General features: G+C 47.6%; 15 non-coding genes and 3 pseudogenes across 15 annotated transcripts; 6 read left to right on the top strand and 12 right to left on the bottom strand.

Moving 5' to 3' along the window:
- Positions 1-1,800: 1,800 nt before the first annotated feature.
- LOC135017997 (U1 spliceosomal RNA) lies at positions 1,801-1,956 on the top strand. The gene has a single exon (XR_010215756.1). It is a non-coding gene; the product is annotated as a U1 spliceosomal RNA (small nuclear RNA).
- Positions 1,957-2,630: 674 nt separating this feature from the next.
- LOC135017814 (U1 spliceosomal RNA) lies at positions 2,631-2,794 on the top strand. The gene has a single exon (XR_010215603.1). It is a non-coding gene; the product is annotated as a U1 spliceosomal RNA (small nuclear RNA).
- A 152-nt stretch (positions 2,795-2,946) lies between these two features.
- Positions 2,947-3,109, top strand: LOC135017949 (U1 spliceosomal RNA). The gene has a single exon (XR_010215723.1). It is a non-coding gene; the product is annotated as a U1 spliceosomal RNA (small nuclear RNA).
- Positions 3,110-6,412: 3,303 nt separating this feature from the next.
- On the bottom strand, positions 6,413-6,576 carry LOC135017692 (U1 spliceosomal RNA). The gene has a single exon (XR_010215486.1). It is a non-coding gene; the product is annotated as a U1 spliceosomal RNA (small nuclear RNA).
- Positions 6,577-7,268: 692 nt separating this feature from the next.
- On the bottom strand, positions 7,269-7,410 carry LOC135017929 (U1 spliceosomal RNA; annotated as a pseudogene).
- Positions 7,411-7,562: 152 nt separating this feature from the next.
- LOC135017755 (U1 spliceosomal RNA) lies at positions 7,563-7,726 on the bottom strand. Its single transcript, XR_010215545.1, has one exon. It is a non-coding gene; the product is annotated as a U1 spliceosomal RNA (small nuclear RNA).
- Positions 7,727-8,394: 668 nt separating this feature from the next.
- Positions 8,395-8,558, bottom strand: LOC135017917 (U1 spliceosomal RNA). The gene has a single exon (XR_010215695.1). It is a non-coding gene; the product is annotated as a U1 spliceosomal RNA (small nuclear RNA).
- A 152-nt stretch (positions 8,559-8,710) lies between these two features.
- Positions 8,711-8,874, bottom strand: LOC135017710 (U1 spliceosomal RNA). Its single transcript, XR_010215503.1, has one exon. It is a non-coding gene; the product is annotated as a U1 spliceosomal RNA (small nuclear RNA).
- A 670-nt stretch (positions 8,875-9,544) lies between these two features.
- LOC135017967 (U1 spliceosomal RNA) lies at positions 9,545-9,707 on the bottom strand. The gene has a single exon (XR_010215734.1). It is a non-coding gene; the product is annotated as a U1 spliceosomal RNA (small nuclear RNA).
- Positions 9,708-9,859: 152 nt separating this feature from the next.
- LOC135017786 (U1 spliceosomal RNA) lies at positions 9,860-10,023 on the bottom strand. The gene has a single exon (XR_010215576.1). It is a non-coding gene; the product is annotated as a U1 spliceosomal RNA (small nuclear RNA).
- Positions 10,024-12,384: 2,361 nt separating this feature from the next.
- Positions 12,385-12,540, top strand: LOC135017996 (U1 spliceosomal RNA). Its single transcript, XR_010215755.1, has one exon. It is a non-coding gene; the product is annotated as a U1 spliceosomal RNA (small nuclear RNA).
- Positions 12,541-13,214: 674 nt separating this feature from the next.
- On the top strand, positions 13,215-13,378 carry LOC135017804 (U1 spliceosomal RNA). The gene has a single exon (XR_010215593.1). It is a non-coding gene; the product is annotated as a U1 spliceosomal RNA (small nuclear RNA).
- Positions 13,379-13,530: 152 nt separating this feature from the next.
- On the top strand, positions 13,531-13,693 carry LOC135017948 (U1 spliceosomal RNA). Its single transcript, XR_010215722.1, has one exon. It is a non-coding gene; the product is annotated as a U1 spliceosomal RNA (small nuclear RNA).
- A 3,304-nt stretch (positions 13,694-16,997) lies between these two features.
- LOC135017691 (U1 spliceosomal RNA) lies at positions 16,998-17,161 on the bottom strand. Its single transcript, XR_010215485.1, has one exon. It is a non-coding gene; the product is annotated as a U1 spliceosomal RNA (small nuclear RNA).
- A 692-nt stretch (positions 17,162-17,853) lies between these two features.
- Positions 17,854-17,995, bottom strand: LOC135017928 (U1 spliceosomal RNA; annotated as a pseudogene).
- Positions 17,996-18,147: 152 nt separating this feature from the next.
- LOC135017945 (U1 spliceosomal RNA) lies at positions 18,148-18,311 on the bottom strand. Its single transcript, XR_010215719.1, has one exon. It is a non-coding gene; the product is annotated as a U1 spliceosomal RNA (small nuclear RNA).
- Positions 18,312-19,003: 692 nt separating this feature from the next.
- On the bottom strand, positions 19,004-19,145 carry LOC135017871 (U1 spliceosomal RNA; annotated as a pseudogene).
- Positions 19,146-19,297: 152 nt separating this feature from the next.
- On the bottom strand, positions 19,298-19,461 carry LOC135018001 (U1 spliceosomal RNA). Its single transcript, XR_010215760.1, has one exon. It is a non-coding gene; the product is annotated as a U1 spliceosomal RNA (small nuclear RNA).
- Between the last annotated feature and the right edge of the window lie 2,786 nt (positions 19,462-22,247).

The raw sequence follows: 22,247 nt of genomic DNA, 5'->3' as shown, positions 1-22,247 counted from the left end.
CAGACAGGAGAAGTCTGGAGAGTGCACAAGGGCATAGAAGGCAGCGGCTCAAGAAAAGAGAAGTGGAAACAGACAGCAAACTAGGCTGGAGAGAGACCTGAGACAAAGAGATCTGAATTATACGAGAGCCGACCAGGGGAAACACAAATTATGCAGTCAAGTTTCCCACAGGAGTATATAGGATACGACCCAGTGGTACCTGACGACATAGATACTAACAGCTATTTAATAACATTACGCTAGAAAGTGATTATTAGCAACATATATATCTATATAAACAACCCCGCCAGGGTTGTGCCTTCAAAAATAATCACACACGGACACGCTTTTTAAACCTTTTTTTCACATCTCTTTATTCTTCTTATGCACATGTATGTTAGTTCTGTGATTTTAACCTTTATGTTTCACTGCAGTTTGGGATAATAATATTAATATTTATCCAATTTTAATACATACTTAATAAAGGTTATATTTTATGATTCATTCATTCTGTCCAGTGCGTCAACAGTGCAGATTTCTTCTTGTTTTTTCTCCCAAATTCTATAACAATGACAGTAAATGTTGTTTCTTTTCAAACAGAACTTTCTTGACCATGCTTCTTGCTTGAAAGATCTGGGAGCACATGGAAAACAGTACAAACCATGCAGTATCACAAGAGCCTTTATTTGATATTTCATGAAGATAGAGCAGAATTGAGGACACGTCAACTATTTCTGCCGAAGGTGGTTCATCTTTCCACATGGTGCCTTTGGCCACTGACACCTTCGTTGAGTCAAAGTCTCTGGCTGTGGTCAGAACTTTGAAAATTTATGTCACCAGAACGGTTCAGATTAGGAAAACAGAGGCTCTGTTTGTCCTGTATGCTCCCAACAGGATTGGGTGTCCTGCTTCCATGTAGACAATTATGCGCTGGATCTGTGGTAAGATTCAGCATGCTCATTCCACGGCAGGATTGCCGTTACTGAATTAGGTGAAGACCCATTCTACTAGAAAGGTGGGTTCATCCTGGGCAGCTGGTCGGGGAGTCTCGGCATTGCAACTTTGCCGAGCAGCTATTTAGTAAACACTTTTGCTAAGTTTTACAAGTTTTAGAGTAAAGGAGATTCAACTGAGGCAGCACAAGGGAACTCTCATCTGGGGACAACAACTGCAGTGAGAACACATATTTTCAGATGAACATGGGAGGGCAGAAGGCTGCCTAATACTGAAGCACCCCCAAACAACAAACCAAATGCAACAACTAGTACAAGCATTCCTGGGGGAAGGTCTGCAGAAGACGGATATGCATATAGTGATGTCATCCAAGCAGTGGGCCAAAGTTGGCTGGAACCCTCATCTGCATATGAAAAGAGAAAAGGGGTATGCAGGGCATGGCGGCCTTTTGCGGCGCTTGGATGACCCTTAGTTCGCATTAAACACCCCCACCCTCCTTCGGTGTGGGGCTCATGTTGGCCATGCCCCAGCCCCTGAAGCATTCAAGCTGATTTCTTGCAGCAGCTTGGCACTGTAACAGCTTCAGAGCTGCTCTGTAAGGCAAGTAAAAGGGTGTGGGCCCTGCAGCACTACCTGTAGTTTGCATTGTGCATTGGAAGGCACAAAGTAAGCAGACAGGAGGAGAAGTCAGGATATTCCACAAGGGTATAGAAGGGAGGGGCTCAAGAAAAAAGAAGTGGAAACAGACAGCAAACTAGGCTGGAGAGAGACCTGAGACAAAGAGATCTGAATTATATGAGAGCCGACCAGGGGAAACACAAATTATGCAGTCAAGTTTCCCACATTTGGGGAAATCGCAGGGGCAGCACACCCAGGTGAGATACTATAATCAGGAAGGTGCTTCTCCCAGGGCAAGGCTCACCCATTGCACACTGGGTGTGCTGCTCCTACGATTTCCCCAAATGTGGGACACTTGACTGCATAATTTGTGTTTCCTCTGGTCGGCTCTCGTATAATTCAGATCTCTTTGTCTCAGGTCTCTCTCCAGCCTAGTTTGCTCTCTGTTTCCACTTCTTTTTTCTTGAGCCCCTCCCTTCTATACCCTTGTGCACTATCCTGACTTCTCCTCCCGTCTGCTTACTTTGTGCCTTCCAATGCACAATGCAAACTACAGGTAGTGCTGCAGGGCCCACACCCTTTTACTTGCCTTACAGAGCAGCTCTGGAGCTGTTACAGTGCCCAGCTGCTGCAAGAAATCAACTTGAATGCTTCATGGGATGGGGCATGGCCAACATGAGCCCCACACCAAAGGAGGGTGGGGGTGTTTAATGCGATCTAGGGGTCATCCAAGCACCGCAAAAGGCCGCCATGCCCTGCACGCCCCTTTTCTCTTTTCATATGCAGATGAGGGTTGAAGCCAACTTTGACCCACTGCTTGGATAACATCACCATATGCAAATCCATCTGCTGCAGGCCTTCCCCCAGGAATGCTTGCACTAGTTGTTGCATTTGGTTTGTTGTTTGGGGGTGCTTCAGGATTAGGCAGCCTTCTGCCCTCCCATGTTCATCTGAAAATATGTGTTCTCCCTGCAGTTGTTGTCCCCATATGAGAGTTCCCTTGTGCTGCCTCAGTTGAATCTCCTTTACTTGACAGAGATGTGCCTGAGCAGCGGCCCTCCCCAGCCCTATCCCAAATCATACTTATTTTGCATAGGAGACACCATGGTCATGATAATTGTTCACCCAGGGTGAGGTTCATTCATTGCATTCTGGGTATGCTGACCCCTGTGATTTACCCAAATGTGGGAAACTCGCCTGCATTATTTGTGGTAGTTGGGGACTGTGTTTGTGTTTTCCGCTGGTCAGCTCTGGTAAAAGTCAGATTTCTTTGTCTCAGATCTTCCTCTAGCCTTGTTCTTCTTTCGAGAGTTCCATTGTGCTGCCTCAGTTGGATCTCCTTCACTTGACAGGGGGGTGCCCGAGCAGCGACCCTCCCCAGCTCTAGCCCAACTCCTACTTACCTGCCAGGTGAGATACTATGATCTTGAAGGTGCTTCTCCCAGGGCAAGGCTCAACCATTGCACTCTGGGTGTGCTGCCCCTGCGATTTCCCCAAATATGGGAAACTTGACTGCATAATTTGTGTTTCCCCTGGTCGGCTCTCGTATAATTCAGATCTCTTTGTCTCAGGTCTCTCTCCAGCCTAGTTTGCTGTCTGTTTCCACTTCTCTTTTCTTGAGCCGCTCCCTTCTATGCCCTTGCGCACTATCCTGACTTCTCCCGTCTGCTTACTTTGTGCCTTCCAACGCACAATGCGAACTACAGGTAGTGCTGCAGGGCCCACACCCTTTTATTTGCCTTACAGAGCAGCTCTGGAGCTGTTACAGTGCCCAGCTGCTGCAAGAAATCAGCTTGAATGCTTCAGGGGCTGGGGCATAGCCAACATGAGCCCCACACCGAAGGAGGGTGGAGGTGTTTAATGCGAACTAGGGGTCATCCAAGCGCCGCAAAAGGCCGCCATGCCCTGCATAACCCTTTTCTCTTTTCATATGCAGATGAGGGTTCCAGCCAACTTTGGCCCACTGCTTGGATGACATCACCGTATGCAAATTCGTCTCCTGCAGACCTTCCCCCAGGAATGCTTGTACTAGTTATTGCATATGGTTTGATATTTGATGGTGCTTCAGTATTAGGCAGCCTTCCGCCCTCCCATGTTCATCTGAAAAAATGTGGTCTCCCTGCAGTTGTTGTCCCCAGACGAGAGTTCCCTTGTGCTTCCTCAGTTGAATCTCCTTAACTTGACGGGGGAGGGGCTTGCCCGAGCAGCCACCCTCCCCAGCCCTATCCCAACTCATACTTATTTTGCATATGAGATCTCTATATCATGAAGATTGTTATCACAGGGTGAAGTTCATCCATTATATTTTAAAATAGGAAGGTTCAAATTACATATTTGAATTGCATCTATGTGCTGGATTCAAATGTCCCCCCCCCTTCCTTTCTCAATTGTGCCCGTCAGCAGCTATTCTAAGGTTGCTGCCAATGGGTGTGACACATTAATTTCTTCTGTGGGGTACACTGGACTCCACAAGGATTCACATTGGGGTGTAGAGTAGGATCTTGATCTGAGGCACCAACCGGCTCAAAGCTTTTGACTGTTCCCAAGATGCTCAGCGCATTCTCCTCTATAACCCCGCTTCCATGAACAGGGAGCTCAGTTTGTAGTTGGTGCCTTCAGTAGCAGGCCACTTAACAGGGGCCTGCCTCAGGCAGCCTATTCTTAGCTATTAATTTTGACAAGAAAATAAGAACTTTTTTTATGAGAATCTACAAGGGCTGCAGCAGGCTAGGTCTAATAGACATCTTTACTGCAGCTTCATCACTCCCAGCGGCGCTGTATACTCCCGTGCCCTGGTTGCTGGGTCACTGCAGCGGAGGCTCCGGTTTCTTCCTAAGGTCAGTCACACACGCACCGCCCTTCCGGATCACGAGGCCGCTGATGAAGGGGAGCGTGGCCGTAGGGGGTGGACCGTGTGCGCACTGGCGTGGACACTGATTACTGGGCAGCCGCTCCACGAGCCACCAGGTACAGTTAAGGAGCACAGGTCTGGGGGTTTTTCTCCCATATTAAACCAATTTTGTACTGCCCGCAGCGCATTGTGATAGGTAATAGGGCCTGATTCAGGTTGGATTGCAATCACAGTAAGCGATCCAACTGCAAAAATTGCTAAGAGCATACGCATGTGCCTGCATTTTCTGCGGCACCCCGCAGAGAATGCGATCGCCTCTGCCTGTCAATCGGGGCAGGGGGGGAGAGGGGGGTCAGCAACACTCCATTTCCAAGTCAGGGATGGAGCGGTGCGGGGGCAAGGCTTCAAAATGGGGTCTGCAACGGAGGAGACACAGGGGGCGTGGTCACAGCGGCTGTATGACATCACATTCAGCCGCTGTGATCACAAAAATGGTGGCGGCTTCCTGCGCGCACATACAGTCTGCACCAGCAGGAGGCTACACCATTTTTTATGATCACGCTGAACTGCAGTGCGACTGCAATTACAGATTGGTCAAGAAGGGAGGCGTCATGCTGGGTGGCCATGTCCTGTCACTGTGCAGGAGCCAGCACCGCTCACACACTAGTCCCCGGGTGCAGCCCCCAACCCCCGGGACACCCGGAGCAACAAAATGTAGATTCAGGCCACCAGGCCACGCCCCTACCTATGAAACCATGCCTCCTTTTTACCATTGCGCTGCTTATCTGCGCGCACTGCATTACAATCTCCTTCGCCACCTCTCTGGGTGTCACCAGTGATAGTGACACCTCTGCCATGCTTGTAGCAGCTGGTCCTAAGATCTACGCCTCAAGCCCTGAGTGTTTGCCCTTGTGACTTGTTGATCATCATAGCGAAGCAGATGCTTACAGAAAACTGCAGGGGCTTAGATTGAAAATAAAAAAATATATGGGTATAAGGTAGAGAGGAGCGGGTTCGGTTCTCCGAGAACCGAATTCCCCACGAACTCCACGTGGTTTACACTGGTCCGAGGCAGGCTCGGTTGTTCCCGCCTGACTCGGAAAACCTGAACAAGGGAAAATGTCATCATCCCGCTGTCGGATTCTCGCGAGATTCGGATTTCATATAAAGAGCTGCGCGTTGCCGCCATTTTTACTCGTGCATTGAAGAGGGAGCGGAGAGGACGTGGCTATGTTCTCTCAGTGGAAATCTCAATATCAGTGCTCAGTATCAGTGGTTACTTATTGCTGCTCAGTAATACTAGTAGTGTGTCTCTCCTGCTCAGTGTCAGTTCTCAGTAGTATCCTCATCAGTGCTCAGTATCACTGCTCATTGTCTTGTGCTGCATTGTGGTGCTCAGCATACTACAGTACATTAGTAATAGTCCAGTGCTGCATCTTGCTGCTCAGTGTCAGTTCTAGTATCCTCATCAGTGCTCACTATCACTGCTCATTACATTGTGGTGTTCTGTATACTACAGTAACATAGTAATATAGTAACATATAGTAATATAGTTTTTGAGGTTGAAAAGAGGCAAATTGCCCATCGTGTTCAACCTGTTTTAAGTTGTGATGATTCTACATACTTGCTGAATAATGTTTTATGACTAGTTAACTACTACAACTCATGTTACCCCCGGATTAACCATGTTGATATTTTAAGTATTATAACCTTGGATAGCTTTTTCATTCAGAAATGTATCCATTCCTTTTTTAAATCCAATTACAGAGTCCGCCATTACCACCTTCCCTGGCAGGGAATTCCACATCCTGATTGCCCTAACAGTGAAGATCATAGTATCTCACCTGGCAGGTAAGTAGGAGTTGGGCTAGAGCTGTGGAGGATTGCTGCTTGGGCACCCCCTGTCAAGTGAAGGAGATCCAACTGAGGCAGCACAAGGGAACTCTCGAAAGAAGAACAAGGCTAGAGGAAGATCTGAGACAAAGAAATCTGACTTTTACCAGAGCTGACCAGAGGAAAGCACAAACACAGTCCCCCACTACCACAAATAATGCAGTCGAGTTTCCCACATTTGGGGAAATCACAGGGGTCAGCATACCCAGAATGCAATGAATGAACCTCACCCTGGGAGAACAATCTTCATGACCAAGGTATCTCCTATGCAAAATAAGTATGATTTGGGATAGGGCTGGGGAGGGCCGCTGCTCAGGCACATCTCTGTCAAGTAAAGGAGATTCAACTGAGGCAGCACAAGGGAACTCTCATCTGGGGACAACAAGTGCAGGGAGAACACATATTTTCAGATGAACATGGGAGGGCAGAAGGCTGCCTAAAACTGAAGCACCCCCAAACAACGAACCAAATGCAACTACTAGTGCAAGCATTCCTGGGGGAAGGCCTGCAGCAGATGGATTTGCATATGGTGATGTCATCCAAGCAGTGGGTCAAAGTTGGCTTCAACCCTCGTCTGCATATGAAAAGAAAAAAGGGGTGTGCAGGGCATGGCGGCCTTTTGCGGCGCTTGGATGACCCCTAGTTCGCATTAAACACCTCCACCCTCCTTCGGTGTGGGGCTCATGTTGGCTATGCCCCAGCCCCTGAAGCATTCAAGCTGATTTCTTGCAGCAGCTGGGCACTGTAACAGCTCCAGAGCTGCTCTGTAAAGCAAGTAAAAGGGTGTGGGCCCTGCAGCACTACCTGTAGTTTGCATTGTGCGTTGGAAGGCACAAAGTAAGCAGATGGGAGAAGTCAGGATAGTGCACAAGGGTATAGAAGGGAGGGGCTCAAGAAAAAAGAAGTGGAAACAGACAGCAAACTAGGCTGGAGAGAGACCTGAGACAAAGAGATCTGAATTATATGAGAGCCGACCAGGGGAAACACAAATTATGCAGTCAAGTTTCCCACATTTGGGGAAATCGCAGGGGCAGCACAGCCAGAGTGCAATGGGTGAGCCTTGCCCTGGGAGAAGCATCTTCATGATCATAGTATCTCACCTGGCAGGTAAGTAGGAGTTGGGCTAGAGCTGGGGAGGGTCGCTGTTCGGGCACCTCCCTGTCAAGTGAAGGAGATCCAACTGAGGCAGCACAAGGAAACTCTCGAAAAAAGAACAAGGCTAGAGGAAGATCTGAGACAAAGAAATCTGACTTTTACCAGAGCTGACCAGAGGAAAGCACAAACACAGTCCCCCACTACCACAAATAATGCAGTCGAGTTTCCCACATTTGGGGAAATGACAGGGGTCAGCATACCCAGAATGCAATGAATGAACCTCACCCTGGGAGAACAATCTTCATGACAATGGTATCTCCTATGCAAAATAAGTATGATTTGGGATAGGGCTGGGGAGGGCCGCTGCTCAGGCACATCCCTGTCAAGTAAAGGAGATTCAACTGAGGCAGCACAAGGGAACTCTCATCTGGGGACAACAACTGCAGGGAGAACACATATTTTCAGATGAACATGGGAGAGCAGAAGGCTGCCTAATACTGAAGCACCCCCAAACAACAAACCAAATGCAACAACTAGTACAAGCATTCCTGGGAAAAGGTCTGCAGAAGACGGATTTGCATACGGTGATGTCATCCAAGCAGTGGGCCAAAGTTGGCTGGAACCCTCATCTGCATATGAAAAGAGAAAAGGGGTATGCAGGGCATGGCGGCCTTTTGCGGCGCTTGGATGACCCTTAGTTCGCATTAAACACCTCCACCCTCCGTCGGTGTGGGGCTCATGTTGGCTATGCCCCAGCCCCTGAAGCATTCAAGCTGATTTCTTGCAGCAGCTGGGCACTGTAACAGCTCCAGAGCTGCTCTGTAAGGCAAGTAAAAGGGTGTTGGCCCTGCAGCACTACCTGTAGTTTGCATTGTGCGTTGGAAGGCACAAAGTAAGCAGACAGGAGAAGTCAGGAGAGTGCACAAGGGCAAGGGCAGGGGCTCAAGAAAAGAGAAGTGGAAACAGACAGCAAACTAGGCTGGAGAGAGACCTGAGACAAAGAGATCTGAATTATACGAGTAGCCGACCAGAGGAAACACAAATTATGTAGTCAAGTGTCCCACATTTGGGGAAATCGTAGGAGCAGCACACCCAGAGTGCAATGGGTGAGCCTTGCCCTGGGAGAAGCACCTTCCTGATCATAGTATCTCACCTGGCAGGTAAGTAGGAGTTGGGCTAGAGCTGGGGAGGGTCGCTGCTCGGGCACCCCCCTGTCAAGTGAAGGAAATCCAACTGAGGCAGCACAAGGAAACTCTCAAAAAAAGAACAAGGCTAGAGGAAGATCTGAGACAAAGAAATCTGACTTTTACCAGAGCTGACCAGAGGAAAGCACAAACACAGTCCCCCACTACCACAAATAATGCAGTAGAGTTTCCCACATTTGGGGAAATCACAGGGGTCAGCATACCCAGAATGCAATGAATGAACCTCACCCTGGAAGAACAATCTTCATGACCATGGTATCTCCTATGCAAAATAAGTATGATTTGGGATAGGGCTGGGGATGGCCGCTGCTCAGGCACATCTCTGTCAAGTAAAGGAGATTCAACTGAGGCAGCACAAGAGAACTCTCATCTGGGGACAACAACTGCAGGGAGAACACATATTTTCAGATGAACATGGGAGAGCAGAAGGCTGCCTAATACTGAAGCACCCCAAACAACAAACCAAATGCAACAACTAGTACAAGCATTCCTGGGGGAAGGTCTGCAGAAGACGTATTTGCATACGGTGATGTCATCCAAGCAGTGGGCCAAAGTTGGCTGGAACCCTCATCTGCATATGAAAAGAGAAAAGGGGTATGCAGGGCATGGCGGCCTTTTGCGGCGCTTGGATGACCCTTAGTTCGCATTAAACACCTCCACCCTCCGTCGGTGTGGGGCTCATGTTGGCTATGCCCCAGCCCCTGAAGCATTCAAGCTGATTTCTTGCAGCAGCTGGGCACTGTAACAGCTCCAGAGCTGCTCTGAAAGGCAAGTAAAAGGGTGTGGGCCCTGCAGCACTACCTGTAGTTTGCATTGTGCGTTGGAAGGCACAAAGTAAGCAGACAGGAGAAGTCAGGAGAGTGCACAAGGGCATAGAAGGCAGCGGCTCAAGAAAAGAGAAGTGGAAACAGACAGCAAACTAGGCTGGAGAGAGACCTGAGACAAAGAGATCTGAATTATACGAGAGCCGACCAGGGGAAACGCAAATTATGCAGTCAAGTTTCCCACATTTGGGGAAATCGCAGGAGCAGCACACCCAGAGTGCAATGGGTGAGCCTTGCCCTGGGAGAAGCACCTTCATGATCATAGTATCTCACCTGGCAGTTATGTAGGAGTTGGGCTAGAGCTGGGGAGGGTCGCTGCTCGGGTACCCCCCTGTCAAGTGAAGGAGATCCAACTGAGGCAGCACAAGGGAACTCTTGAAAGAAGAACAAGGCTAGAGGAAGATCTGAGACAAAGAAATCTGACTTTTACCAGAGCTGACCAGAGTAAAGCACAAACACAGTCCCCCACTACCACAAATAATGCAGTTGAGTTTCCCACATTTGGGGAAATCACAGAGGTCAGCATACCCAGAACGCAATGAATGAACCTAACCCTGGGAGAACAATCTTCATGACCATGGTATCTCCTATGCAAAATAAGTATGATTTGGGATAGGGCTGGGGAGGGCCGCTGCTCAGGCACATCTCTGTCAAGTAAAGGAGATTCAACTGAGGCAGCACAAGGGAACTCTCATCTGGGGACAACAACTGCAGGGAGAACACATATTTTCAGATGAACATGGGAGGGCAGAAGGCTGCCTAATACTGAAGCACCCCCAAACAACAAACCAAATGCAACAACTAGTGCAAGCATTCCTGGGGGAAGGCCTGCCGCAGATGGATTTGCATATGGTGCTGTCATCCAAGCAGTGGGTCAAAGTTGGCTTCAACCCTCGTCTGCATATGAAAAGAGAAAAGGGGCATGCAGGGCATGGCGGCCTTTTGCGGCGCTTGGCTGACCCCTAGTTTGCATTAAACACCTCCACCCTCCGTCGGTGTGGGGCTCATGTTGGCTATGCCCCAGCCCCTGGAGCATTCAAGCTGATTTCTTGCTGCAGCTGGGCACTGTAACAGCTCCAGAGCTGCTCTGTAAGGCAAGTAAAAGGGTGTGGGCCCTGCAGCACTACCTGTAGTTTGCATTGTGCGTTGGAAGGCACAAAGTAAGCAGACAGGAGAAGTCTGGAGAGTGCACAAGGGCATAGAAGGCAGCGGCTCAAGAAAAGAGAAGTGGAAACAGACAGCAAACTAGGCTGGAGAGAGACCTGAGACAAAGAGATCTGAATTATACGAGAGCCGACCAGGGGAAACACAAATTATGCAGTCAAGTTTCCCACAGGAGTATATAGGATACGACCCAGTGGTACCTGACGACATAGATACTAACAGCTATTTAATAACATTACGCTAGAAAGTGATTATTAGCAACATATATATCTATATAAACAACCCCGCCAGGGTTGTGCCTTCAAAAATAATCACACACGGACACGCTTTTTAAACCTTTTTTTCACATCTCTTTATTCTTCTTATGCACATGTATGTTAGTTCTGTGATTTTAACCTTTATGTTTCACTGCAGTTTGGGATAATAATATTAATATTTATCCAATTTTAATACATACTTAATAAAGGTTATATTTTATGATTCATTCATTCTGTCCAGTGCGTCAACAGTGCAGATTTCTTCTTGTTTTTTCTCCCAAATTCTATAACAATGACAGTAAATGTTGTTTCTTTTCAAACAGAACTTTCTTGACCATGCTTCTTGCTTGAAAGATCTGGGAGCACATGGAAAACAGTACAAACCATGCAGTATCACAAGAGCCTTTATTTGATATTTCATGAAGATAGAGCAGAATTGAGGACACGTCAACTATTTCTGCCGAAGGTGGTTCATCTTTCCACATGGTGCCTTTGGCCACTGACACCTTCGTTGAGTCAAAGTCTCTGGCTGTGGTCAGAACTTTGAAAATTTATGTCACCAGAACGGTTCAGATTAGGAAAACAGAGGCTCTGTTTGTCCTGTATGCTCCCAACAGGATTGGGTGTCCTGCTTCCATGTAGACAATTATGCGCTGGATCTGTGGTAAGATTCAGCATGCTCATTCCACGGCAGGATTGCCGTTACTGAATTAGGTGAAGACCCATTCTACTAGAAAGGTGGGTTCATCCTGGGCAGCTGGTCGGGGAGTCTCGGCATTGCAACTTTGCCGAGCAGCTATTTAGTAAACACTTTTGCTAAGTTTTACAAGTTTTAGAGTAAAGGAGATTCAACTGAGGCAGCACAAGGGAACTCTCATCTGGGGACAACAACTGCAGTGAGAACACATATTTTCAGATGAACATGGGAGGGCAGAAGGCTGCCTAATACTGAAGCACCCCCAAACAACAAACCAAATGCAACAACTAGTACAAGCATTCCTGGGGGAAGGTCTGCAGAAGACGGATATGCATATAGTGATGTCATCCAAGCAGTGGGCCAAAGTTGGCTGGAACCCTCATCTGCATATGAAAAGAGAAAAGGGGTATGCAGGGCATGGCGGCCTTTTGCGGCGCTTGGATGACCCTTAGTTCGCATTAAACACCCCCACCCTCCTTCGGTGTGGGGCTCATGTTGGCCATGCCCCAGCCCCTGAAGCATTCAAGCTGATTTCTTGCAGCAGCTTGGCACTGTAACAGCTTCAGAGCTGCTCTGTAAGGCAAGTAAAAGGGTGTGGGCCCTGCAGCACTACCTGTAGTTTGCATTGTGCATTGGAAGGCACAAAGTAAGCAGACAGGAGGAGAAGTCAGGATATTCCACAAGGGTATAGAAGGGAGGGGCTCAAGAAAAAAGAAGTGGAAACAGACAGCAAACTAGGCTGGAGAGAGACCTGAGACAAAGAGATCTGAATTATATGAGAGCCGACCAGGGGAAACACAAATTATGCAGTCAAGTTTCCCACATTTGGGGAAATCGCAGGGGCAGCACACCCAGGTGAGATACTATAATCAGGAAGGTGCTTCTCCCAGGGCAAGGCTCACCCATTGCACACTGGGTGTGCTGCTCCTACGATTTCCCCAAATGTGGGACACTTGACTGCATAATTTGTGTTTCCTCTGGTCGGCTCTCGTATAATTCAGATCTCTTTGTCTCAGGTCTCTCTCCAGCCTAGTTTGCTCTCTGTTTCCACTTCTTTTTTCTTGAGCCCCTCCCTTCTATACCCTTGTGCACTATCCTGACTTCTCCTCCCGTCTGCTTACTTTGTGCCTTCCAATGCACAATGCAAACTACAGGTAGTGCTGCAGGGCCCACACCCTTTTACTTGCCTTACAGAGCAGCTCTGGAGCTGTTACAGTGCCCAGCTGCTGCAAGAAATCAACTTGAATGCTTCATGGGATGGGGCATGGCCAACATGAGCCCCACACCAAAGGAGGGTGGGGGTGTTTAATGCGATCTAGGGGTCATCCAAGCACCGCAAAAGGCCGCCATGCCCTGCACGCCCCTTTTCTCTTTTCATATGCAGATGAGGGTTGAAGCCAACTTTGACCCACTGCTTGGATAACATCACCATATGCAAATCCATCTGCTGCAGGCCTTCCCCCAGGAATGCTTGCACTAGTTGTTGCATTTGGTTTGTTGTTTGGGGGTGCTTCAGTATTAGGCAGCCTTCTGCCCTCCCATGTTCATCTGAAAATATGTGTTCTCCCTGCAGTTGTTGTCCCCATATGAGAGTTCCCTTGTGCTGCCTCAGTTGAATCTCCTTTACTTGACAGAGATGTGCCTGAGCAGCGGCCCTCCCCAGCCCTATCCCAAATCATACTTATTTTGCATAGGAGACACCATGGTCATGAAAATTGTTCACCCAGGGTGAGGTTCATTCATTGCATTCTGGGTATGCTGACCCCTGTGATTTACCCAAATGTGGGAAACTCGCCTGCATTATTTGTGGTAGTTGGGGACTGTGTTTGTGTTTTCCGCTGGTCAGCTCTGGTAAAAGTCAGATTTCTTTGTCTCAGATCTTCCTCTAGCCTTGTTCTTCTTTCGAGAGTTCCATTGTGCTGCCTCAGTTGGATCTCCTTCACTTGACAGGGGGGTGCCCGAGCAGCGACCCTCCCCAGCTCTAGCCCAACTCCTACTTACCTGCCAGGTGAGATACTATGATCTTGAAGGTGCTTCTCCCAGGGCAAGGCTCAACCATTGCACTCTGGGTGTGCTGCCCCTGCGATTTCCCCAAATATGGGAAACTTGACTGCATAATTTGTGTTTCCCCTGGTCGGCTCTCGTATAATTCAGATCTCTTTGTCTCAGGTCTCTCTCCAGCCTAGTTTGCTGTCTGTTTCCACTTCTCTTTTCTTGAGCCGCTCCCTTCTATGCCCTTGCGCACTATCCTGACTTCTCCCGTCTGCTTACTTTGTGCCTTCCAACGCACAATGCGAACTACAGGTAGTGCTGCAGGGCCCACACCCTTTTATTTGCCTTACAGAGCAGCTCTGGAGCTGTTACAGTGCCCAGCTGCTGCAAGAAATCAGCTTGAATGCTTCAGGGGCTGGGGCATAGCCAACATGAGCCCCACACCGAAGGAGGGTGGAGGTGTTTAATGCGAACTAGGGGTCATCCAAGCGCCGCAAAAGGCCGCCATGCCCTGCATAACCCTTTTCTCTTTTCATATGCAGATGAGGGTTCCAGCCAACTTTGGCCCACTGCTTGGATGACATCACCGTATGCAAATTCGTCTCCTGCAGACCTTCCCCCAGGAATGCTTGTACTAGTTATTGCATATGGTTTGATATTTGATGGTGCTTCAGTATTAGGCAGCCTTCCGCCCTCCCATGTTCATCTGAAAAAATGTGGTCTCCCTGCAGTTGTTGTCCCCAGACGAGAGTTCCCTTGTGCTTCCTCAGTTGAATCTCCTTAACTTGACGGGGGAGGGGCTTGCCCGAGCAGCCACCCTCCCCAGCCCTATCCCAACTCATACTTATTTTGCATATGAGATCTCTATATCATGAAGATTGTTATCACAGGGTGAAGTTCATCCATTATATTTTAAAATAGGAAGGTTCAAATTACATATTTGAATTGCATCTATGTGCTGGATTCAAATGTCCCCCCCCCCTTCCTTTCTCAATTGTGCCCGTCAGCAGCTATTCTAAGGTTGCTGCCAATGGGTGTGACACATTAATTTCTTCTGTGGGGTACACTGGACTCCACAAGGATTCACATTGGGGTGTAGAGTAGGATCTTGATCTGAGGCACCAACCGGCTCAAAGCTTTTGACTGTTCCCAAGATGCTCAGCGCATTCTCCTCTATAACCCCGCTTCCATGAACAGGGAGCTCAGTTTGTAGTTGGTGCCTTCAGTAGCAGGCCACTTAACAGGGGCCTGCCTCAGGCAGCCTATTCTTAGCTATTAATTTTGACAAGAAAATAAGAACTTTTTTTATGAGAATCTACAAGGGCTGCAGCAGGCTAGGTCTAATAGACATCTTTACTGCAGCTTCATCACTCCCAGCGGCGCTGTATACTCCCGTGCCCTGGTTGCTGGGTCACTGCAGCGGAGGCTCCGGTTTCTTCCTAAGGTCAGTCACACACGCACCGCCCTTCCGGATCACGAGGCCGCTGATGAAGGGGAGCGTGGCCGTAGGGGGTGGACCGTGTGCGCACTGGCGTGGACACTGATTACTGGGCAGCCGCTCCACGAGCCACCAGGTACAGTTAAGGAGCACAGGTCTGGGGTTTTTTCTCCCATATTAAACCAATTTTGTACTGCCCGCAGCGCATTGTGATAGGTAATAGGGCCTGATTCAGGTTGGATTGCAATCACAGTAAGCGATCCAACTGCAAAAATTGCTAAGAGCATACGCATGTGCCTGCATTTTCTGCGGCACCCCGCAGAGAATGCGATCGCCTCTGCCTGTCAATCGGGGCAGGGGGGGAGAGGGGGGTCAGCAACACTCCATTTCCAAGTCAGGGATGGAGCGGTGCGGGGGCAAGGCTTCAAAATGGGGTCTGCAACGGAGGAGACACAGGGGGCGTGGTCACAGCGGCTGTATGACATCACATTCAGCCGCTGTGATCACAAAAATGGTGGCGGCTTCCTGCGCGCACATACAGTCTGCACCAGCAGGAGGCTACACCATTTTTTATGATCACGCTGAACTGCAGTGCGACTGCAATTACAGATTGGTCAAGAAGGGAGGCGTCATGCTGGGTGGCCATGTCCTGTCACTGTGCAGGAGCCAGCACCGCTCACACACTAGTCCCCGGGTGCAGCCCCCAACCCCCGGGACACCCGGAGCAACAAAATGTAGATTCAGGCCACCAGGCCACGCCCCTACCTATGAAACCATGCCTCCTTTTTACCATTGCGCTGCTTATCTGCGCGCACTGCATTACAATCTCCTTCGCCACCTCTCTGGGTGTCACCAGTGATAGTGACACCTCTGCCATGCTTGTAGCAGCTGGTCCTAAGATCTACGCCTCAAGCCCTGAGTGTTTGCCCTTGTGACTTGTTGATCATCATAGCGAAGCAGATGCTTACAGAAAACTGCAGGGGCTTAGATTGAAAATAAAAAAATATATGGGTATAAGGTAGAGAGGAGCGGGTTCGGTTCTCCGAGAACCGAATTCCCCACGAACTCCACGTGGTTTACACTGGTCCGAGGCAGGCTCGGTTGTTCCCGCCTGACTCGGAAAACCTGAACAAGGGAAAATGTCATCATCCCGCTGTCGGATTCTCGCGAGATTCGGATTTCATATAAAGAGCTGCGCGTTGCCGCCATTTTTACTCGTGCATTGAAGAGGGAGCGGAGAGGACGTGGCTATGTTCTCTCAGTGGAAATCTCAATATCAGTGCTCAGTATCAGTGGTTACTTATTGCTGCTCAGTAATACTAGTAGTGTGTCTCTCCTGCTCAGTGTCAGTTCTCAGTAGTATCCTCATCAGTGCTCAGTATCACTGCTCATTGTCTTGTGCTGCATTGTGGTGCTCAGCATACTACAGTACATTAGTAATAGTCCAGTGCTGCATCTTGCTGCTCAGTGTCAGTTCTAGTATCCTCATCAGTGCTCACTATCACTGCTCATTACATTGTGGTGTTCTGTATACTACAGTAACATAGTAATATAGTAACATATAGTAATATAGTTTTTGAGGTTGAAAAGAGGCAAATTGCCCATCGTGTTCAACCTGTTTTAAGTTGTGATGATTCTACATACTTGCTGAATAATGTTTTATGACTAGTTAACTACTACAACTCATGTTACCCCCGGATTAACCATGTTGATATTTTAAGTATTATAACCTTGGATAGCTTTTTCATTCAGAAATGTATCCATTCCTTTTTTAAATCCAATTACAGAGTCCGCCATTACCACCTTCCCTGGCAGGGAATTCCACATCCTGATTGCCCTAACAGTGAAGATCATAGTATCTCACCTGGCAGGTAAGTAGGAGTTGGGCTAGAGCTGTGGAGGATTGCTGCTTGGGCACCCCCTGTCAAGTGAAGGAGATCCAACTGAGGCAGCACAAGGGAACTCTCGAAAGAAGTACAAGGCTAGAGGAAGATCTGAGACAAAGAAATCTGACTTTTACCAGAGCTGACCAGAGGAAAGCACAAACACAGTCCCCCACTACCACAAATAATGCAGTCGAGTTTCCCACATTTGGGGAAATCACAGGGGTCAGCATACCCAGAATGCAATGAATGAACCTCACCCTGGGAGAACAATCTTCATGACCAAGGTATCTCCTATGCAAAATAAGTATGATTTGGGATAGGGCTGGGGAGGGCCGCTGCTCAGGCACATCTCTGTCAAGTAAAGGAGATTCAACTGAGGCAGCACAAGGGAACTCTCATCTGGGGACAACAAGTGCAGGGAGAACACATATTTTCAGATGAACATGGGAGGGCAGAAGGCTGCCTAAAACTGAAGCACCCCCAAACAACGAACCAAATGCAACTACTAGTGCAAGCATTCCTGGGGGAAGGCCTGCAGCAGATGGATTTGCATATGGTGATGTCATCCAAGCAGTGGGTCAAAGTTGGCTTCAACCCTCGTCTGCATATGAAAAGAAAAAAGGGGTGTGCAGGGCATGGCGGCCTTTTGCGGCGCTTGGATGACCCCTAGTTCGCATTAAACACCTCCACCCTCCTTCGGTGTGGGGCTCATGTTGGCTATGCCCCAGCCCCTGAAGCATTCAAGCTGATTTCTTGCAGCAGCTGGGCACTGTAACAGCTCCAGAGCTGCTCTGTAAAGCAAGTAAAAGGGTGTGGGCCCTGCAGCACTACCTGTAGTTTGCATTGTGCGTTGGAAGGCACAAAGTAAGCAGATGGGAGAAGTCAGGATAGTGCACAAGGGTATAGAAGGGAGGGGCTCAAGAAAAAAGAAGTGGAAACAGACAGCAAACTAGGCTGGAGAGAGACCTGAGACAAAGAGATCTGAATTATATGAGAGCCGACCAGGGGAAACACAAATTATGCAGTCAAGTTTCCCACATTTGGGGAAATCGCAGGGGCAGCACAGCCAGAGTGCAATGGGTGAGCCTTGCCCTGGGAGAAGCATCTTCATGATCATAGTATCTCACCTGGCAGGTAAGTAGGAGTTGGGCTAGAGCTGGGGAGGGTCGCTGCTCGGGCACCCCCCTGTCAAGTGAAGGAGATCCAACTGAGGCAGCACAAGGGAACTCTCGAAAGAAGAACAAGGCTAGAGGAAGATCTGAGACAAAGAAATCTGACTTTTACCAGAGCTGACCAGAGGAAAGCACAAACACAGTCCCCCACTACCACAAATAATGCAGTTGAGTTTCCCACATTTGGGGAAATCACAGGGGTCAGCATACCCAGAATGCAATGAATGAACCTAACCCTGGGAGAACAATCTTCATGACCATGGTATCTCCTATGCAAAATAAGTATGATTTGGGATAGGGCTGGGGAGGGCCGCTGCTCAGGCACATCTCTGTCAAGTAAAGGAGATTCAACTGAGGCAGCACAAGGGAACTCTCATCTGGGGACAACAACTGCAGGGAGAACACATATTTTCAGATGAACATGGGAGGGCAGAAGGCTGCCTAATACTGAAGCACCCCCAAACAACAAACCAAATGCAACAACTAGTGCAAGCATTCCTGGGGGAAGGCCTGCAGCAGATGGATTTGAATATGGTGATGTCATCCAAGCAGTGGGTCAAAGTTGGCTTCAACCCTCGTCTGCATATGAAAAGAATAAAGGGGTGTGCAGGGCATGGCGGCCTTTTGCGGCGCTTGGATGACCCCTAGTTCGCATTAAACACCTCCACCCTCCTTCGGTGTGGGGCTCATGTTGGCTATGCCCCAGCCCCTGAAGCATTCAAGCTGATTTCTTGCAGCAGCTGGGCACTGTAACAGCTCCAGAGCTGCTCTGTAAAGCAAGTAAAAGGGTGTGGGCCCTGCAGCACTACCTGTAGTTTGTATTGTGCGTTGGAAGGCACAAAGTAAGCAGACGGGAGAAGTCAGGATAGTGCACAAGGGTATAGAAGGGAGGGGCTCAAGAAAAAAGAAGTGGAAACAGACAGCAAACTAGGCTGGAGAGAGACCTGAGACAAAGAGATCTGAATTATATGAGAGCCGACCAGGGGAAACACAAATTATGCAGTCAAGTTTCCCACATTTGGGGAAATCGCAGGGGCAGCACACCCAGAGTGCAATGGGTGAGCCTTGCCCTGGGAGAAGCATCTTCATGATCATAGTATCTCACCTGGCAGGTAAGTAGGAGTTGGGCTAGAGCTGGGGAGGGTCGCTGCTCGGGCACCCCCCTGTCAAGTGAAGGAGATCCAACTGAGGCAGCACAAGGGAACTCTCGAAAGAAGAACAAGGCTAGAGGAAGATCTGAGACAAAGAAATCTGACTTTTACCAGAGCTGACCAGAGGAAAGCACAAACACAGTCCCCCACTACCACAAATAATGCAGTTGAGTTTCCCACATTTGGGGAAATCACAGGGGTCAGCATACCCAGAATGCAATGAATTAACCTAACCCTGGGAGAACAATCTTCATGACCATGGTATCTCCTATGCAAAATAAGTATGATTTGGGATAGGGCTGGGGAGGGCCGCTGCTCAGGCACATCTCTGTCAAGTAAAGGAGATTCAACTGAGGCAGCACAAGGGAACTCTCATCTGGGGACAACAACTGCAGGGAGAACACATATTTTCAGATGAACATGGGAGGGCAGAAGGCTGCCTAATACTGAAGCACCCCCAAACAACAAACCAAATGCAACAACTAGTGCAAGCATTCCTGGGGGAAGGCCTGCCGCAGATGGATTTGCATATGGTGATGTCATCCAAGCAGTGGGTCAAAGTTGGTTCAAACACCTTTGCAAAGTTCTATAAGTTTGATACCCTGGCTGAGGAGGACCTCCTGTTTGCTCAATCGGTGCTGCAAAGTCATCCGCACTCTCCTGCCCGTTTGGGAGCTTTGGTATAATCCCCATGGTCCTTACGGAGTCCCCAGCATCCTCTAGGACGTAAGAGAAAATAAGATTTTAAACCTACCGGTAAATCTTTTTCTCGTAGTCCGTAGAGGATGCTGGGTGCCCGTCCCAAGTGCGGTCTACTTCTGCAAGACTTGTATATAGTTATTGCTTACATAAGGGTTATATGTTAGTTTTCATCGGTCTTGGACTGATGCTATGTTGTTTTCATACTGTTAACTGGGTAGTATATCACAAGTTATACGGTGTGATTGGTGTGGCTGGTATGAATCTTGACCTTGGATTAACAAAAATCCTTTCCTCGTACTGTCCGTCTCCTCTGGGCACAGTTTCTCTAACTGAGGTATGGAGGAGGGGCATAGAGGGAGGAGCCAGTGCACACCCAGATCTAAAGTCTTTCTTAAAGTGCCCATGTCTGCTGCGGAGCCCGTCTATCCCCCATGGTCCTTACGGAGTCCCCATCATCCTCTACGGACTACGAGAAAAAAAAATTACCGGTAGGTTTAAAATGTTATTTTTTTCTCTGCAACCCACTGCTAAATTGTGCTTCCTAGCTGTTTTTTTATAAAATCACTTAATTAAATCTAACTCTGATTACGTCAGAGAAGGCCAGGTACCCTACACCATAAGAGGGGGTTTGAAATTTTGACTTGTCTACTTAAAGATCACCAAAATCTGATGACAAGGTCAATTACATCCCTGGGTGGGATTGAACCACCAACCTTTTGGTTAATAGCCCATGTAAGTGCAAGAAATCCTGAAGCACTCACTCATCATGGGAAAGTACCAATGTGTTTCTTACAAAAATTCTCCAGATTATTGACTTTTTAAAGTTTTTCTAGGAAACGTTCTAGATGAATGCTTATTAGCCTTTGTCAGTATTGACTTTTGCAAGGTGTCTCTGTGGCGCAATCGGTTAGCATGTTTGGCTATTAACCAAAAGGTTGGTGGTTCAATCCCACCCAGGGATGTAATTGACCTTGTAATCAGATTTTGGTGATCTTTAAGTAGACAAGTCAAAATTTCAAAAACCCCCCTTATGGTGTAGGGTACCTGGCCTTCTCTGATGTAATCAGAGTTAGATTTGATTAAGTGATTTTATAAAAAAACAGCTAGGAAGCACAATTTAGCAGTGAGTTGCAGAGAAAAAAAATTATGCTGGCAGAAAAGTCCAATTGAGTGATTAAACAGCTCTTCATTTTCTGATTTTATGTTTATGCTAACAAATTTGCTCTCTGAAAAGTGTCCACAAAGCCAAGTCTCTGATTAACACCTTTGTAGGAATGGTTTTTCACCTATTACTGAATTAAACTTGCTTCATTGGAAAGGCATCAAAGATGCATCCTCATTTCAATGTCTACTGAAATAATACAGGTTGACACCAGGAAACGTCACTGCATCCTTGCTGCTTCCTCATGGGGAAGTCTGTTTAATGTGAAAACAAGGTGATATCTAATCAGCACACAGGTAAGGAATTAAGAAAATCTTTCTTTATGGGTGAAGATGTTTCTCACAAATTGTTGTCCCAATGCATCATTGAAATTCAAGATGGAAGATGATTTTCATATATCACTTGTACATTTTGCATTGCTCTTCTGGTGACAATGTAGTTTGTTTTTGTCAATTACCATTTCAGTAATAGGGTAAAGAAAATTAAGTGGATTTTTTAAAGAAAACAATGCTGTCAATATACTATTAAAACAAATTAAAATGATAAAAGTTATTGTACTTTAAGTAAAAATAAAAGTGCCAAAATATCAATCCCAGTTTTTGATTACTTTAATTATAAAAAAAAAATGCACATAGCAGAGGATAGTTTCGATCAATCGACCTCTGGGTTATGGGCCCAGCATGCTTCCATTGCACTACTCTGCTGCTCATGGAAGTGTCAGAGATCCTGAAGACTAAATTGATTAAAGGCCTTAAAGTACTGGACTATAAGGAAAGACTTACTAGGCTGAATATTTATACACTAGAAAAGAGGTGCCTAAGAGGAGATATTATTAATATCTTCAAATATGTAAAGATACATAACAAAGAGTTATCAGAGGAATTATTTATTAAAAGAACACGTGGTCACTCGCTGCGACTGGAGGAAAGTTCAGAACGCAATGGAGGAAAGGTTTCTTCACTGTTAGGGCAATCAGGATGTGGAATTCCCTGCCAGGGAAGGTGGTAATGGCGGACTCTGTAATTGGATTTAAAAAAGGAATGGATACATTTCTGAATGAAAAAGCTATCCAAGGTTATAATACTTAAAATATCAACATGGTTAATCCGGGGGTAACATGAGTTATAGTAGCTAACTAGTCATAAAACATTATTCAGCAAGTATGTAGAATCATCACAACTTAAAACAGGTTGAACACGATGGGCAA

Source organism: Pseudophryne corroboree, unplaced genomic scaffold (assembly GCF_028390025.1).
Source record: "Pseudophryne corroboree isolate aPseCor3 unplaced genomic scaffold, aPseCor3.hap2 scaffold_320, whole genome shotgun sequence".
Taxonomy (NCBI): domain Eukaryota; kingdom Metazoa; phylum Chordata; class Amphibia; order Anura; family Myobatrachidae; genus Pseudophryne; species Pseudophryne corroboree.
Note: the sequence above shows the minus strand (reverse complement) of the source record. Positions and strands in the feature narration are given on the sequence as shown.